This window comes from Catharus ustulatus, chromosome Z, assembly GCF_009819885.2.
Source record: "Catharus ustulatus isolate bCatUst1 chromosome Z, bCatUst1.pri.v2, whole genome shotgun sequence".
Classification (NCBI taxonomy): Eukaryota; Metazoa; Chordata; class Aves; order Passeriformes; family Turdidae; genus Catharus; species Catharus ustulatus.
The window spans coordinates 19,353,556-19,371,340 of NC_046262.2; positions in this window are offsets into that span (position 1 = coordinate 19,353,556).

The window sequence follows — 17,785 nt, forward strand, 5'->3', positions numbered from 1 at the left end:
TCGTGTAGAATGAAGTGATTTTGGGGAGCAGACTGCTGGGAGCTGGCAAGATTAGAGTCACTAATACTAAGTCTGACTCTAGGGTCACCTGTGTCTGCATCAGAGCTGTGTTTAACAATATAGAGTACTGACAACCATATAATGTTATATACTTAATCATTTGGAAATATTCATGATCTAGAAAGATTTCCAATGGTGATTTGGGTTGCCAATCACTGCCTAAAATCTTTCTGTAAAAGCTGCAACAGAGATTTGAGCTAAAGCTTAGTCCCTGTTGCCACCTGACCTCCATTTACACGAGATGAAGAACTTACACTCATTACCACCAACATGTCTCTATTTCTGAGCAGTTCTGGGTTGGTAAAGTAGCCAAATTTCTTTCAGTTAAATAGATAGGGAAAAACCACATTATCATACAGGACAAAGGGCTCTTGGATGATCTTCTGTCTCTCCAATCTGCTGTAAGAAAAATGCCATTTCTCTGAAAAAATGTGTTGTTTACAGACTTTAATCTCAGAGTCAAGCAAATCATGCTCACTTTAAAACTGAAGATAAAAATCTGAAAAGCCTGAGCTTATATCAGCAGAGCATCCCTCATTCAGTGTCCAGGACCACTTCTGGAACACTTAAATGTGCTTTGTATCATTTTAGTTGGCCTTGTTTCCCTAGCACAAGCACATACAAAAGAAAAGAAAATGAATTTTTAAAAAGCCAAAAGAAAACAGCAGAGAAATTCCAATGAATCTGTAAGCTCCACTGAAGAAATTTTCCAAAGCAACAGGCTCTGAGAGATCTAGACAACTGGAACAGATGTGAAAGAAAGGCAAAAGCTTCATCAGTACATACTCTCTCCGGTGCTAAGCAAGCCACTGTATTTTCCCAGTTATGACTGAGTAGAAAAAGGAGTAGCTTATGGGCTGAGACGTGAGAAATCTGTTATTAAGAAAGAACTGTGCAAGCAAATACCTGAAAATTCAAATATTCCCATTATTGTGGCATTTGTTTCTGTAAATATCTTCTAAAGCATAACCCAGAAGTCAGTCAAGTTTGCCTAGTTAGACTAGTTTTTGCCTCCTTTAATTCAGTGGTAGGTTTTCTATACAATTAGCTTCTCATTTTAGGCATTTTTCAAAACAACTCAATATTCATAAAGCATTTACACTACTTTTAAAAAAATTAGAATTGGCATGAATGTGAACATTCCACTTTACGCATGGCTAAATGCAGAGCAAGCAAGACTATGAATGTCATACCAAAAATCTTGCTATATGAATTTAAAAAAACACATAAAAACCTTGTTTGCATTATTTCTATTTTCTTTATATTCTCCAAGTTTAAAAACACTACAATAAAAGCCATTGTTTCAAAACTATATTGAAGCTACTTAGACAAATATAGTCAATATTAATATAGACAAAATTAACATCTCTGAAGAATGCATAAAAATGGCCTTTAAACTTGTCAACTAGACTGAAATAAATCATAACTGTTTAGAATTTTAGTGGATCTTTTAAATTTCCTGTTCTACAATAACCTCTTCTGTAGGCATAAATGAAACATAAACAGTGGCTGTCCAGTGGAGAAAATGGTAATTTTGGTATTGATCCAGGTAACACCAGTATTTAAATTCAGTAGGATAGACATAAATTCTTATCACATTTGCAGGAGCAATTTTCTTTAATTTTTCAAAGCAAAATAAGATTTACCATTATCTGTTTTAATAATAACTCCAAATAATTTTAATGTCAGCCCTTGATTGTTAAGTACTGTACTGTTTTGGTGATATGATGTTAATTCCTAAGATATTATTGAACAGATTTAAGTTAACTCTGGAGAATTACTTTCCATAACTTTTTGCCTACATTTGAAATACAGGTTATGAGAACTACTTTTCAGGAAACACTGAAAAACAGCCTAAACAAGAAGGAGAGTATACAACACCAGTATCAATGCCAGACCATTTGGAGGACTTGTTACTAGAAATATCATTAATCACAGGTATGTATTAGATAATGTACTGCCCACCAGGATGCTGGAATTTAATACTGTAAAAAATCTATACCAGGTTATAAAGCACTGAGGAATGTAAAGATATTGTTATGTTTTCTATTTCTTTCCTTGGATGTCATAAAGCCTCATTTTTGGAGACACGGAATATGATTTTAGCAGAATACAACATGACCTCTAGAGAGACACTTAAGTCCACTTAGTGTATTTTTTTTTTTTTTTTTAAAGTAACTTCCATTCATCTCAGGAAAAGTGTCCAGCACTTACCCCAAAAAATGCCATAGAACAGATAGACAGAGACATGAAATCTGGGGAAATTAGGTTTTGAATCTGGAGAAGGGACACGAAAAAACAATTTGGGTTAAGAGTATTTCCACTAAATATATTTCAGTTATGAGTGTATATTTAATAACTTAGTTTATAAGCTTACAGACCAATTGCTAGTATTTTATTCATCTGCTCTACATTATTACTGAGGACTCAGCTCTTGGGTTGATCTGATTCAGTCCTAGGGATTGTACCAAGACTGAACAAAAAACACACTTTCCCCAAAGTACATGCAGTCTTGGTATATGTACAAGGTTAAGTTCTCTCATGGACATATTGACTGTTACACATGCAAGAGAACATTGTGTGTGTCCTGACACTACACACCACACAACAACACTGAAAATGTCAGGCACTGCTAGTCCCAGGTTTATGTTCTGTTGGGTAATGACCGTTCCAAGATTGCATTCTTCTTAATGGAGAACCAGCTAAAAATAGCTGTAATACTCTGCAACTCAACCAATGTGCCTATTTTCCTAGCACTGAATGGATATTTAACAAAAATGGGTATTCTTCAACACAACTGACCAGAACATCCTACACTGCTGAACATGCAGGCAGTCTCGGCACATATGCAGCAGCATAACAATCTCTACTTCGTATTCTGCTGATTTCCACACAGTTCCTAATATTTCAGCTTCTTCCTTGACCTCCGAGCATCAAGCTAGCACATTCATACAACTGTTTGCTTTTGTTCAAGATCCCTTTTCTACACAGTAATGTTCATTCCAAGTCCATCATGCAACTTCAAGCTTGCTGTGCTCCCACTGAGTCCATCACTTCATATTTCATTTCAAATTTCATCTGCTATTTTATCACATTCTTCAGTTTTCCAATTTTGCACAGTTGTCTTTAAAGACATTAATAGCTTGGTATTACCAAATTTATTTTTTTTCTCCCAAACCCAAATTAGCATATAGAGTAACACAAAGCTCTGCTTCCTGCTTACCCATTTTACCTGTTAACTTCAAAATTTCTTCTATTATTATCTAAATCTGGGGCCAGTTTTGATGTCTTTTACAAAAAAAAACCCTATCATAAGAGACTTTGCAAGTTCTCCTGTATTACATCTTTGTTAAATTTTCCTTTCATTTTACTCATGTCCTTCCAACCTCTCTAGTTGACTTCATGATCTGGAGGAGGTTTCTTAAAAGTTTACTATATCTTTATACCTTTTTTTCTATTGCCCTTTTTCAGTCATTCACATAATATTTTTATATGGAATATTTCAAATTTTATAATGCGTTTTATTTTTCTCATTTGGGCAAAACTTCACATTTTTGAAGGATGTCTTTGCAAGGACTATCTTTATCCTATTTTTTTTCCACATGACAAGTTTCTTTCACTTCCCAAAAAATTGCAAACTTTATATTCATATCCTCTCAGTTGTCTTTCTTGGGTTTCTACAAGTTTTACACACACACAATAAAAAAAATTATAGAACCATGTCATTTTTCTCTCTCACTGTGTCTAATAATCCTGTCACTGTTTTTTTCCTTTCCAATTTCCTATTTGATAAAAATTTTCTAGTTCTACTTTTCTTTAGAGGAAATGCCTAGGGGAATGCATCATTTTGAAATGTGTTGGTTTAGAATTATCTTCCTTCCCAAAATCTTGTATTTAAAACCTCAGATAAAACTCCACCTCAAAGGGTTTAAAATCTTAATACAATCTCTTGATTTGATATGTTGTCTACTTCCTTTGAGGTTCAGATAAAGCCTATCCCTCTAAATAGAATTGTCCTGTTCTAAAGGTATAAATCCCTTGTTCTTGGTTTTCTCATCCACTATGTTACCCCTCTGCTTCATCTTGCATTTTCACATGTAATATGGAAAGCTATGGAAAGCACTTGAGAGAATACTGCTGCAGAGATGGAATATTACTTATACAAGTCTTGAAATCTTTTTCTGGAAATGTTCGCGCTTTCCCCGTCTCTTCATATACTCATTTGAATAAGGAATAGCAGTAACACCTTTTCAGATAACACAACCACCTTTACTTTTCTTTCTATAACTACAACTCTTAAAATTTACTGAGGCAGCTCTAGTACACCAAATTCATATTTGATACTTTAACTTAAAAAACAAATATATTTAAAAATCAGTAAGCTATCCAGTTTAAAAATGTTTTTACTATCATGCATCAGTAATTGCTTTCTGCCTTCAACCCAAGGCATGCATTTACATTATGATCTTACAGAGCAACTCAGTGGCTGTATAATGAATGGGTTTTGTTTCTCTTATGGGCAGCACTAACTTTCACCTGCGCCTTGAAGCACTGTAATTTCTTCACACTTTGTGCTTTTCTAAAACCCATCATAATTTTCCTCCTTCTGTTCACATTTGCTAGTGCATATATTTCCTATTTTTTATAGTTCAAGTTTATTAAAAAAATAATCCCTTTGCCCCAAGCTGCTCAAATTTATCTTTTCAGGGCATTTTCAGAGAAATTGGTCTAGACTGAAGTGGTAGCAAGGCATTGGAACTCTGAATTTGGCTTTATATCAAGACATATAACACACTGCATACTAATGACTGTTTAAAGAGAGCTGTATGATCCAAATGACAAACTCTTGAAACTTGCTATGCAAGGCTAACAGTTGTGCCATTTAAGACAGATGTTTGCAAGTAAGAGTCTTCATGCAGGTGAGGGCTGGGAACACATGAAGAGAATTCTTAAAAGCTGGAAGTAAAACCTTTATGTATGATAATTTGCTATCTTGTATTTGAATAGAACTTTGCTACAGAAGAGTGGAGTAAAATCAGGGCTAGCAGACCTAAGCTGAGGGAACAACTGTATCAGCTGTGATTTTAATACTATTTTGTCTAATAGTGAAGTAGATAGGAGATTTTGTAACTAGAAAAAATCTAGGACATATTTGCTCCAAATAAAGCTCCTGCTTTATATTCCTGTCATATACCAATGGCCATCAAGGTCAAATTGCTAATCTCTGGTTCTTGAACTCAAAACACAAATATATTAGTAACAAGGATCTTGGCATTCATAAAACAAGACACACATCTATCTTTTGATGAGCTTACATAATTTACTTAAATTATGACAAAAATGAGAGGCAAATTACTCTGAAATTACTTCATGTGACTGAAAATGAGCTGTCCTCATGTTTGACAAAGCTGAATTTGAAAGGTTATTATTATATGATAGTAGATTGAGAAGGTATATAAAATCCAAGTTTATGTCGTTCTTCCTTTGGCTGGATTTAATTGAAGGAGATTGAAACTCACAATCAATTTGTTTTACTGCTTTCCAATATTTTTTAAAATATACATTATTTTAGACTCTAGATTTTTATTACAAAAGAGGTTTAATTCTGCTTATCATATTTACAGTCTGTCAATGGAAGGCAACTTCCTTATGGAAGAGCAGCTAATGTGATCAAAAACAGTAATTAGAAGAATCTTCACAGGATAGCTTAAATAAAGCTTTCTGAATATACAACTAATTTGCTGTTTCAAAAAAAAATCAGATTTAAGGTATTTGGATGAAGCCCAAAAGAAAGGGAAAGAACATTTGAAAAGAAACAAACAAGCAAACAGTATCATCCCCAAACACATTTCCAGACAACTGCAAATGAGAAATGCAAGTTTTCTCTATGTCCAGTGTCTAGTCTAGCATTTTGGATTTTCCTAGCTTTTTATCTCCAGCTGGACAGCAGCTTTCACAAATACAGCTGGCACTAGTTTCATGATGTCATAACTTTTATCATCCCAGCAGTGTAGATAAGATCTCTTTTTAATCACAACAACTTCAGGACAAAAATTTGATTTTAGATACAGCAAAGATAAATCTAAAACTTTATCTCTACACACTCAGGAAAGGCTAAAAGTACTTTTATTTGATCAAATTTTCTCCCTCTCCTGGCAGAAGAAACAGAGCAATTGAGAAGCTCCAAAAAAAAGTCCTTAGGAAGAGAAGACTCAAATTTGCTGTTTTCTTACAAGCTCTTCAGGAGGGATAGGCAGGGTGGAAGAGGTGGAGGGGTGGCATCATGTGTAATGTAAGGCTTAGAATGTGTGGCACACTTGGCAATAGCACAGTTGGCAATGGCACAGTTGAGAGCCGCTGGATAAGAATCAAAGGGCAAACAATTAATCTAGATGTCATTGTGGAAGTCTACTATAGACCTCTTGACCAGGACAATGGTACTGATGAATTATTCTTTGAGAAATTAAGGGAGCCTTCCAGGTTGACTGTCTTCTCTTTATGGGGGACTTCAGCTTGCCAGAATTTAACCGGGACCATCACACAGCTGGTGCAGCCTGAGCCAGATGATTCCTTAAAGACCTGGATGAAAACTTTATGGAACAAGTGCTAAGGGAGCTGACTCAGAAAGACACTGTCCTTGATCTGCCACTTGTCAACAGGGTGGATCTCATAAGAAAAGCAAAGACAAGCCATCTTGGCCACATCAACCAGGACAAGATTGAGTTTAAAATCTCTGTTGACATGAGGAAAAGTGCCAGCATAACCTCAACTCTGGACATGATGAGAGCAGACTTCAGGCTGCTCAGGTAATTAATAAGTAAAGTCCTCCTGGGAAGAAATTTTTGCAGGTGCAGGGCTCTGTCTGCACTGATCACTTTTTAAACATCATCATCTCCTTAGTTAGCAGGAGCAGGAAATTCCCAAATGTCAGAAGTCAGGCAGGCAAGGCAGAAGGCCAGCTTGGCAGAGCCGGGATGTTCTGGAAATAAGGCAATGAAGGAAGGTGTCTGCCCAGTGGAAGGAAGGTCAGGTGACCTGGGAGTAATGTAGAGACGCTGCTCACCACTTGTAAGGGTTGGTCCGAAGATTCCCTGATCTGCCTCACAATCATCATCAGAGACCCTGAGACACTGGGACCCCTACCACTGGCTTTGGACAGGAGCTGCCAGTCTGGCCAAGGGATGCTTGCCAAGGGACTGTGTGCAGGTGTGCTTGCCTAAGCTTGTTGCTTCCATGGTGCACTGCTCTCAAATGGAGAACTGGTTGTAGTGTTCTGTCCTGCACTTGATTCTTGAAGCCACAGGGTTCTGGACACAATAGTCCATAAATTTCCCCACCTTTTGGCCAGAGGGCACTCACCTTGGAAACTGACTATAAAAATGATTACTTTCTGAAGAGACTTTGAGATCTCTCTCTCCCCATGGACATCGACGGATGACCCGAGGACAACGTCCCATCTGTTGGTAGCTATTCCCCCTATTCTCTCTCTCTCTCTCTCTTTCTCTCTCTGTCTCTCTCCCTTTTTTACTTCATTTCCTTATTCTCTCTCTCTTTTCTATCTTAAACTAAACTGTTGGTATTCAATAAACTGCATTGCTGCTTGTTGCTGAATTTTGTCATGGTTCTTTTGCACCCTGGGGTCATGGAATCTTTTGCACCCTGGGGTCAAATGAACCATCACAACCTCCAGTCAGGTTGTGCAGATCATGACACCACTGTAGGGAGAAAATTCATGCAGCCAAAGCTCAGCTGGAGTTGAAGCCACTCCAGCGTCACTTTTATTGTGGGGAACAATAAAAAGGAGATTTTTTCAAACACATTAATGGTGAAAGGCAGTGTAAAAATAACATCAATCTGTTAAAGGATGTGGATGGTCGCCTCACAAGCAGGGGCATGGACAAGGCAGAGGTATTTAATACATTCTTTGCCTCTGTCTTCAACATTGACGAACAGCAGACCAAGGGAGTCTCAGTGCCCTGAGCTGGAGGACCATGACTGTGAAAAGTAGCAACTCCCAGATGACCCTGAAATTGTGCAGTATTGGCTGCTCCAGCTGGATCCCTGCAAATCTATGGGGCCTGATGGGATTCAGCTGAAAATCCTCAAATAGCTGGGAGTGTGTCCACAATGCCTTTCTCAATGGTTTTTGAGTGGTCTTGGGACACCTGAGAGGTCTCAACTGACTGAAACTGGCCAAATTTTCAAGAAGGGCAGGAAGGAGGACCTTGGAAAGTACAGGCCTGTCAGTGTCACTTCAGTGCCCACTAAAATAATGGAAAAGATTATTCTGGGAAGTATTGAAAAACACCTGAAGAGCAATGCAGTCACTGGTAACAGTCAGCACAGCTTCATGAGAGGGAAGTCCTGCTTGTTGAACCTTAGACAGGGTAGCTCACCTAGCCAATCAATGGAACCAGTAGATGTGAACTTTTTGAATTTCTGAAAAGCTTTTGATACCATCTCTCACAGTGTCCTTCTGGACAAAATGCCCAGCCCACAGCTGGATGGGGTTATGCATTGGGCAAGCAACTGGTGCTCACATGGGGCACAAAGGGTTACAGTGACTGAGGTGACATCAGACTGCTGACCTGTCACCAGCAGGGTTTCACAGGGCTCCATCCTTGGCCCACTTCACTTCAACATCATCATAAACAACTTTGACACAGAGCTCAGAAGAATACTAAGTTTGATGATAACACTTATTTGAGAGCAGCTGTTTACTCCCTCAAGGGTAAAGAGACCCAGCAGAGCACCCTCAACAAATTAGAGAGCTGAGCAATCCTGAACCATATGAAATTTAAAAAGGCCAGGTGCCAGATTTCTGCACATGCAATGGCAACCCTCTATGGACAGGTTGGAAAGTGAGAGGCTGGAAAGCAACACTGCAGAGAGGTCCCTGGGGTCCTGATCAATGACAAGTTAATCATGAGTCAAGTTAATAATCAGTCAGTGCCCTGGCAGCCAGGAGGGACATGCATGTTCTGGGGTCAGGATCCATGCCTGGCATCAGGCATAATATCACTAGGTGAGCAAGTGAGGGGATTGTCCTTCTCTGATCTGTACTGGGCTGCTCAAATTGAGTCCTGTGGGTGGCTTTGGGTGCTCAAGTATAAGAAATAAGTTTAACTGCTAGAGAGTATCCAAAGGAGGCCAGCAAAGATGGTGAAGGTCTGGAAGTGAAGCCATATGAGAAGCAGCTGAGGAGACTTCGTCTTTTCAGCCTGGACAAGAGGAGACTGAGATGTCACTGTGTTCTTCACTTTCCCCACAAGTGAAAGGAGAGGGGCAATTATTGATTTCTATGACCAGTGACAGGACTCAAGGAAATAGCATGAAAATGAGTAAGGGGAGATTTAAGTTGGATATCAGGAAAAGGTTCTTCACCCAGAAGCTCATTGAGCACTGGAACAGGAACCCCAGTATTCACAGCACCCGGCTTGTCTGAGTTCAAAGAGTTTGGACAATGCTCTCTGACACATGGTGTGATTGTTGGGGTGTTTTGCACAGACCCAAGAGTTGGGATTGATGATCCTGATGGGTGCCATCCAGCTCAGAATGTTCTATGATTCAATGATTCTAAGAATATGATTTCTAATTTTTAGAAAGAAACTGACACATTCAGAATGTTTACAACCACTGGCTTACTCCACAAGAATATGTTTACCCTAATCATAGAATGATTACTACATTAATCCCTGTGGGCAAAATATCAGTTAAATCTTCCTTACGGAAATTTAGACATGAAAAGCACTAACTGCCAAATTCTTCACTGGTGCCCTTTATGGTAAAACACACCAGTAGCAATTTTACAGATCGGGAGACTTGTGAAATCTAGGTACTCCACAGACACCCACAGGGAACAAAAGATGGGGACGTACACTTTGGGTCTTTATATGGACCTGCTACACATGCAACAAGACCTGGCATTTACATATTGGGGGCTTAAAGTTCTTACTCAGATTTCACAGTAGAGATACTGCTATATTTTTTCAGAGTAAAGAAAAAGAAAATCTTATGAAAAATTAAACAAAACATAAATAAATAGCAAAATGTAGTCACAACAAACTCAGTAAAATTACTTTTAAGTTAACCTAGATGATAATGCACCTAAGTGCTGACAATATTTCTGTAAGTTTATCCTTTGAACTGCATATGTTCCCATCTAAACTGTGGCTACATCAACAACCACGATAATCACATACAGACTACAAGACCTGGCTCACTGGTTAAACCTGCAGCAATGCACGCCTGGCAAACAAAGAACATCCCTTTTATTGTGTACTTGACATTTTCCAAGCGTGAATTTTTACCAGATTAGAGAAATGGTACAAGTCTATACTGACAAATTCTTTAGGATTAGGACAAATGTGAAATACATAACATTGTATAAAACAAATGCAAGCATATGTGTGGCTGTAGTTTCCAACACTATGTCATTTTACATCTGAATAATTAAATAATAGGAAATAATATCATCAAGTCTACATCAGGCACAGACCCATGCTTGTTTTCCCATTCTAGTAACCTAAGTGGATCTTTAAAAAGTAAACAGGAATAATTGTACACATTTGACATACTCCATTAGCTGTTATCTGCTCACTACTGGATGAAATTATCGTGGTACAAATGGAAAATTGAACTTGTTCAAGGAGTAGTATTTTGGAATTTGGTGAGGGCTTTTCTGTTCTTCCTCCTATCAAAATAGTAATTTTTTTTTTCTTTCTTTAAATTGCTCCTTAAATATCAAGCTTTTCTTCAAAGACTGTTACAAACCACTGTTTCAGTAATCATTATATGAACAATGCACAAAAAATTCTGCTTTTCTGAACTGCCTTCATGTCCAGGAATATATACATCACCATCTTACTAAACTAATTCTGCATGCCTATTTTTTCATTATCTAGCTATTGCTGGATCAGGCAGTGTAACAAAGATCTGCAGTTGTTTTATATCCAGTTGTTTACCACTAGAACCCATAGTTTTAATCAAAACTAGTTTTCAGTCCTACTGCTTTCTATTTTGAGACCTCAGTCTGAAACAAATCTGTGAGGCCTGTTATATTTTTAAATGTTTTCATATATAAGATACACACATATATTTGCCTGTGCAAAAATACACACATTTTGCTATATTTATAATGAGTGGGAGACAGAATTCTGAAATGCAAACACAGCTCTCATTCTATTTAATTAGATTATGACTAAGATAATTTGTGTGACTATGACTTCATGAAGCACTTAAAGAGAGGCCATAAAAATTAGCATTACTTACATCCAGAAGGGATTTAATTCACAGCTCAAGCAAAACACATGAAGGTGAGAAAGCATCTGAAATCTAATCCAGAAGAAAATGTTTTCCCAGTTAGATAAGAGAAGCTGCATTGATCAGGACTTCTGAATGGATAATTTTGCATCCTTATATTTAAAATCCTTGGAGGTGAGAATTGCTCAAAATCCATTTAGTATGCCATTTCTGCCACAAACCACACAGTTTAGATGGCATATTCATTTTAACAGATTATCAAGACAAAATTCATAATATACCAATTTCTTCCTAGTCAAATTATAAAAATTATCAAAATGGCAGTTCTGTAGTATATGAGGTGTTAAACAAGAAAACTGGGGTGCACTTTAATTTAACTCTATTACGTACAATAAATAAAAAAAACACCCTTGACAGAGGAGAGATTGCAATCAAAGGGAAACATTCTATAAATGCTGTAATTTATGGACATCTTTTAAATGGAGTTAGAAATACCAGATACAAGGTTCAGCAAATGCTGCTACAGGAAGAACACAAGGTGGTGAAAAATTAGAAATAGCTTATGATTTAATACATCAGGGAAAAGGAGGAAAAAAATTATTTCTTTCCTTCTTCTCTCACAAAAATTGTTACCTCTGGAATACATACTGACATGCATATGTAAAATGCCCATTCTCAGAAATGGTAAGAACATTCATAAGGGATTTGATGATACATTTAATGACAAAAATGTTGCAAACTATTTTTATAAATACCTGATTCTCTATTTTTAAAATATGACCATGACATTTGCAAGGAGGATACAGCCAAAGATTCACAAATCATATCACTGAAAACAAGGGAAAACTTCATAATAGCATCAGGATTTTTCCATCTCTGATGCAGTCCCAACTATTCTTGCAGGTGGGTGAGATGAGAGATCCCTTTCATTTAGCTCATCAGAAAAAGGTAAAACTCAGCACCTTTCCTCAGAGGTCTAACTTCCAACTATGAAATGGTTTGCTACATCCATATCTTTTTCTAACTCTGTGCTTTGTTGTTTAGTTGTGTCAATCTTTAAAAGCATCAGCCCCTTTACTTATTTAGTAGTCAAAGTAATTTGTCAGCTTCCACACCCCATCTTTTACTAGTCCATTCTGCAGGCAGACTTTGAGGGTAGTGGCCTCCACTGATTAAAGAAGAAAAGGTCCCCTCACTGGATGGATGTCATACCCATGACACTAACCAGTTACTGTTCAGCAAAGAATTCCTAACGGAGATGATTTAGATCCATTCACCCTCTTTGTGTTTTCAGGCATCTCCAAATATTTTATTCATTATTTGTTTCTTCTCTCACACAGGATGGACTCAGATGAGTTTCTTCCCCAAGATGTTTGTGTTAAAGTTGAGATTATATTTCCATTTTCCAAGTCCATATCCTACTCCTTAAATACCTGACCATGATATCAGATCCGAAAATATTAAAAATATGTATGATACACATGATTTGGGAGAAAAAGTAAATATTTGTAAACAATCCAAAAGCCCAAAACTGATACACACACCTCTTGTCCCAAAATAAACAATGTGCCCACGCCCTGCAGATGCTCATTTAATAATGAAATTCAACTAAAATGTTTAGACTTACTTCCTTTACTTCCTTTTTCCCCCTAGCCCTTATGTCATATTTCCTTCAATTTATATTATGAAAGATATTTGAGTTTCAAATCATAATTGTTGTAACCATACAGCTCATCCAATCAGTCTGTATCTTGTCCCATTTCATCCAAAAAGTTTCCTTTGAGCATCACTAATTGATCCGGAAACAGCAGTAACATCACAGTAAAGGAATTATGGCCAAAGTTCAGGCATGGTGCAAGACCAGAAATTATCCACAAATGGATGCTTGGATGCCTAGGAATGTAAATCTCATTGAGAAAGAAAAACCAAACCATGAAAACCCAAATATATATCTTCCTAGATTAGTTCAAGGCTCATTGTACAATACAGCCTGATCATCACTATTCTCTTTATCCTAATTGAGAAAAATACAGGTTGTGTCCAATCCATAGTCAGCTTTAGTCCTCACATTGAAGGAGATTTAAGTCATTAGTTTAAATAGAAGTATTTAAATACTGGTAGTCCTTATATTTACAAATGATTAATAATAACTACCATTTTAAATTCAGGATTTACAAATGTTATCTTCAAAAGGACCTTAGCTAAGCAAGGGAATAAAGCATACCAATACAGAAGTCAAATACGTCAAGTACAAAATGTCCATCATGTTTTAATTAAAATAATTCCCTTCTGTTTGTATACAAGGCCTTTATCTAGCATGCTATCTGTCACCAGACAAAGGAAATGCCAGAGAAAATTACTTTCTCAGGGACACACAGAGTCAGAGGTTTTACTGAGGGCTACCATCACCAGGCTGGACAACCAATCATTCCACACTGCATGAAAGATGGAGTTAAAGGTTCTTGGTGTAAAAGGACCATGAGGAGAGAAAGCCAAGCTCTGGAGAGGGTGTTTATGGCAGGGACAGACGTACACTCTCAGAATGCATTGAAACTGCTTTGCAAACCAGAGGTCTTAGTGCAGCAGACTGGAAGAACTCAGAAAACCCTAGGAAAGAAAGTAATGGCTATCAACATTTTACTAATCTCAGACAAAGTAAAACAAATGTCCATGAGCACTGAGAAAGTTTCATCTACAGTTCTTTCATTTTGCCTTGAAAGTAGGAAGGTACTCTTACTGTGGTATTACTTACCCCAGCTAATGTGGTAGCCATAAGGGTGATAAGATTTTGTGCTACCTCACTGGAATACAGTCTGACATTAAGTGTATCCTGGATATTAAAGCAAAGGAAGGGACTAAAAATGACAGTTAGAAATAGAGTTGACATGAAAATTTTTGCATAAGATTATTTATCCACAATTTTCTCTTTTTTTTTTTTTTTTTAATCATGGCTATAACTAAAGAAGCAGAAAAACTACTTAAAATTATCAGATTAAAAGTCCATGTAACATAATCTATTTCCTTTTAACCGGTAAACACCAGATGCCCATGAAAGAGCAAGAGAATAGATTATGTTATCCTTGAATATTCTCTGAGACTTCAGCAACTTCCAGGTCCGGAGCGACATAAGCCAAAGTAATGTCCTGGAATTCAAAATGTCTCTGGTACATTTGTTTATCATAAATTAAGTCACCTGAAGTTTGAATAAGTTGTATCAGCTAGAAAAATACAGATATATCCATGCTTTAATCAAATAAATAAGTTTTCAATTCAAAGAAACAATATGCACAGGTAATAGATTAGGTTGCTTTTTGCATTCCATGTTATAAGTGTTTATTTTCCTACAGTATGTATAACTTTACAATGTACAGAAGAAAAAAACATAAATGCCATCCATTTCAATTTCTAGATTATAAAGATAACTGCTGTATTTCACTTGAAAATGCTTTGTCTCTGTTGAAGAAAGAAAACAAAATTATCCTGGCTTTATTTTAATATAGCAATGTATTGACTATTGTTGCAATATATTCATATCACAAACTGCCTAAAAGAAAAGTGCAAAGATAAACATGGAAGTCTATATCATGCTCATAAAAAAGTTATTTCTTGAAACAGAACTGAAGTAATTTTTCTATTTCTTGTTAGGGGCTAAAATGAAATAGGATAAGAAGAGTAATCAAATATATTGGTTAAAAAGAAAAAATGTGTGGTAAAGTAAATGTTACATGATTTTTTCCTGCAGATTCAAATAATCACTACTCTCTTCTATACAATTTAGATAAATAAATGCCATGCTGCATTGTAAGCTATTTGAATCAAAGAGACTGGACTGTAAAAATGTTCTCTCTAAGATCATTGTTAAGACATGGTCTGAGTAAGACAGGTAGAAAATACTGGCAATGGTAAGTCATTACATTCGTCTGGCTGAAAAGCTTTTGGAATACATCATGTCTTTTTCTCCTTAGAAAAATATGTCTACTTGCTCAATGAAGAGTGAAGAGAATAAAACTGAGGATTTTATATTTGTCTTTGAAGAAACTTTTAATATTCCTCATGAGACTGCTTCAATCTTTGGTCTTCTCTCTTTGCAAAAATTTTCTCATGATTGAAACAAAGAGATAAAATCAGCAATGTGCCACCTTGAGAATAGCAAAAGACCCACGTTCGTTTACCATAAAAGCCTTAACTAAATGTCTAACAAATTCTGGAGTCTAACAATAAGAATTTGGAAAGCCTGTCTCTCAGCTTGGTGCATTTCAAGTGACCAAGACAAAAATAAGCCAACAATTCAGGAATTAATACACATGCATTTGAACATTTTTTATGACTGTAAAAATAGGCAGATCAAAGCCACCAAATAAAAGATAACAATACTGAGTTAACAAGTTAACAAATTAAACTATTATGACAACAGAAACAGGCAAAACACACCTGAAAGATGATACTAATTAAAACATGTATTAAATGCCTTAGAAGACCAATATTGTAGTGGAGGTGTATAAAATGCTGAGCACTTGTGATGCAATTAAGACAACAGAAAAAAGAAAAAACCCAAACCACACAAAGTACTGTAACTGAAGAAGTGCAGAAGGTAATCTTTCCTCAGTAGCACGTCACACAAGTCTTCATTCTTCTCTACTTCTTTTGTTGATTAATTTAAGTATAAAGCAGTAGGAGAAATACTTGGTTTGCATAATAAATGCCAAAATCACATTTTTATTTTTAAAAAAGAAAACAACCAGTATCTAAGTGTTAATATAAAACATGACCACTCATGACCTACAGAAGAAAAAAGCTATAGGAGTGTCGTGAATGGGTCATTATGTTTTTAGTTGAACTTCTCACAGCCTTACTAAATGTCAGCAAGGAAACAAAAACTTCTGAAGCAAACAGCATTTTCTTTACTTCATAAAGAGAAATTACTGAACAATAGAAATCCTTGCAAGCCTTAGAGGTTCTTTTACCAAAAGTTGATTTACTGCAATGTCTAAAAAAATTTCAAAATTTATTTCATTTCATCCCTATGCACTTAATTGGAAAGTCGTTGAAGACTATAAAAATTTTTTACACATTAGATTTTCTAAAAGCCTCCAAATATATTCTCCCTTTCTCTATTTTTAATTTAAATCAACTTACATCACTACAAAATTTGAAGTTATCATTTTGATCAAAATCAATTACCTGCATAATCCAAATTATTTTAGACTTCATTGTCATTTAAATGACAAAATTCACTCTTAAAATATCAAAGTTGGATTAAAATGTTGCCGCATGGAAGACTCCATGACAATTTTAACAACTAACATTGTGATTGACAGCACTCGATATTCTATAAAGAAACTTATGTTCCTCAATTATCCAAATTTATTTTGCTTCTGTGTTTGGAACTTTAATGCTGTGCCACTTTCAGTCTTCTCTAATCCACTTGGCTGAACTCCTTGGTTCTTGTCATGTCAGGTCATTTTGCCCAGGCATTTTCTAATTTTTCATTATCCTTGAACTTAAGTCTCCATAATTCAAAACAGCACTCCACTAACTCACTCACAAATTGAAAGATAAATTGAGTAGGAAGATTGGCCTTGTTACAAATCTAATCTTAGAAGAGTATAATATGGTCTGCATCTAGATCCTTCTTCAAGTTCTTTCACACAAAGCATCCATGTATTGCATGAGGCCTGGAAAGCAAGTATTTTCCATTTTTCCAGATAAATTGCAAGGCACCTAATCTGAGAGCTCAGGTGTCCTCACTCCTGTGAACCTGACCGTATGGTGTTATATAACACATTCAGTTTAAGCAAAATAAATCCTTATGATATTTCATAAGACATAGCCCTAAATGATGAATCATTTTTTATAAATACTTGTTTCAAATATTGGTTCAAATGTGGAGTTTTTATCCTTTTTTTATTTTAACAGACCCATGGCATTTTGAGTGATGAAAAGTGAACAGGACCTCAGTTTCACATTTCTGTCATCTCAAAGCAGTACTTGTACTGATGCAACAAAAGCCCCATATTATTTTTTAACATTATATTTTGGCAGGATTGAAGACTTTGCTTGAAATGCAGGTAGAATCCCTACACAAGTTAGCAAGCCCTTAAAAATGCATAAAAATCAGAAATGGTGTTATGGACCTTTGACTAAGCACAAAAACCTTAGTCTTCTATTCCCGTCTCCTGTTTCGCCTGATTACGTAGCTGCATAGTAATATGTATTGTCTGATTGATATTGTTAGTAAAACATGCTTGTGCAGCAAATTAAATATGCAGCAATATTCTACCTACCAGCAGAAAAATCGAATAGGGTTTGATGGTGAGACATTCATCTGTACATGCATTTGGAAAGACATAGAAGCTCAATAAGTGAAAAGAAGCAGCACAGGGTTGTACTAGAATGAGGAGAAAGTGACAGAGACTTCCTCACATCAGTACTCCAGAATAGGTGGCCTTTGGTTGTGGAGTTT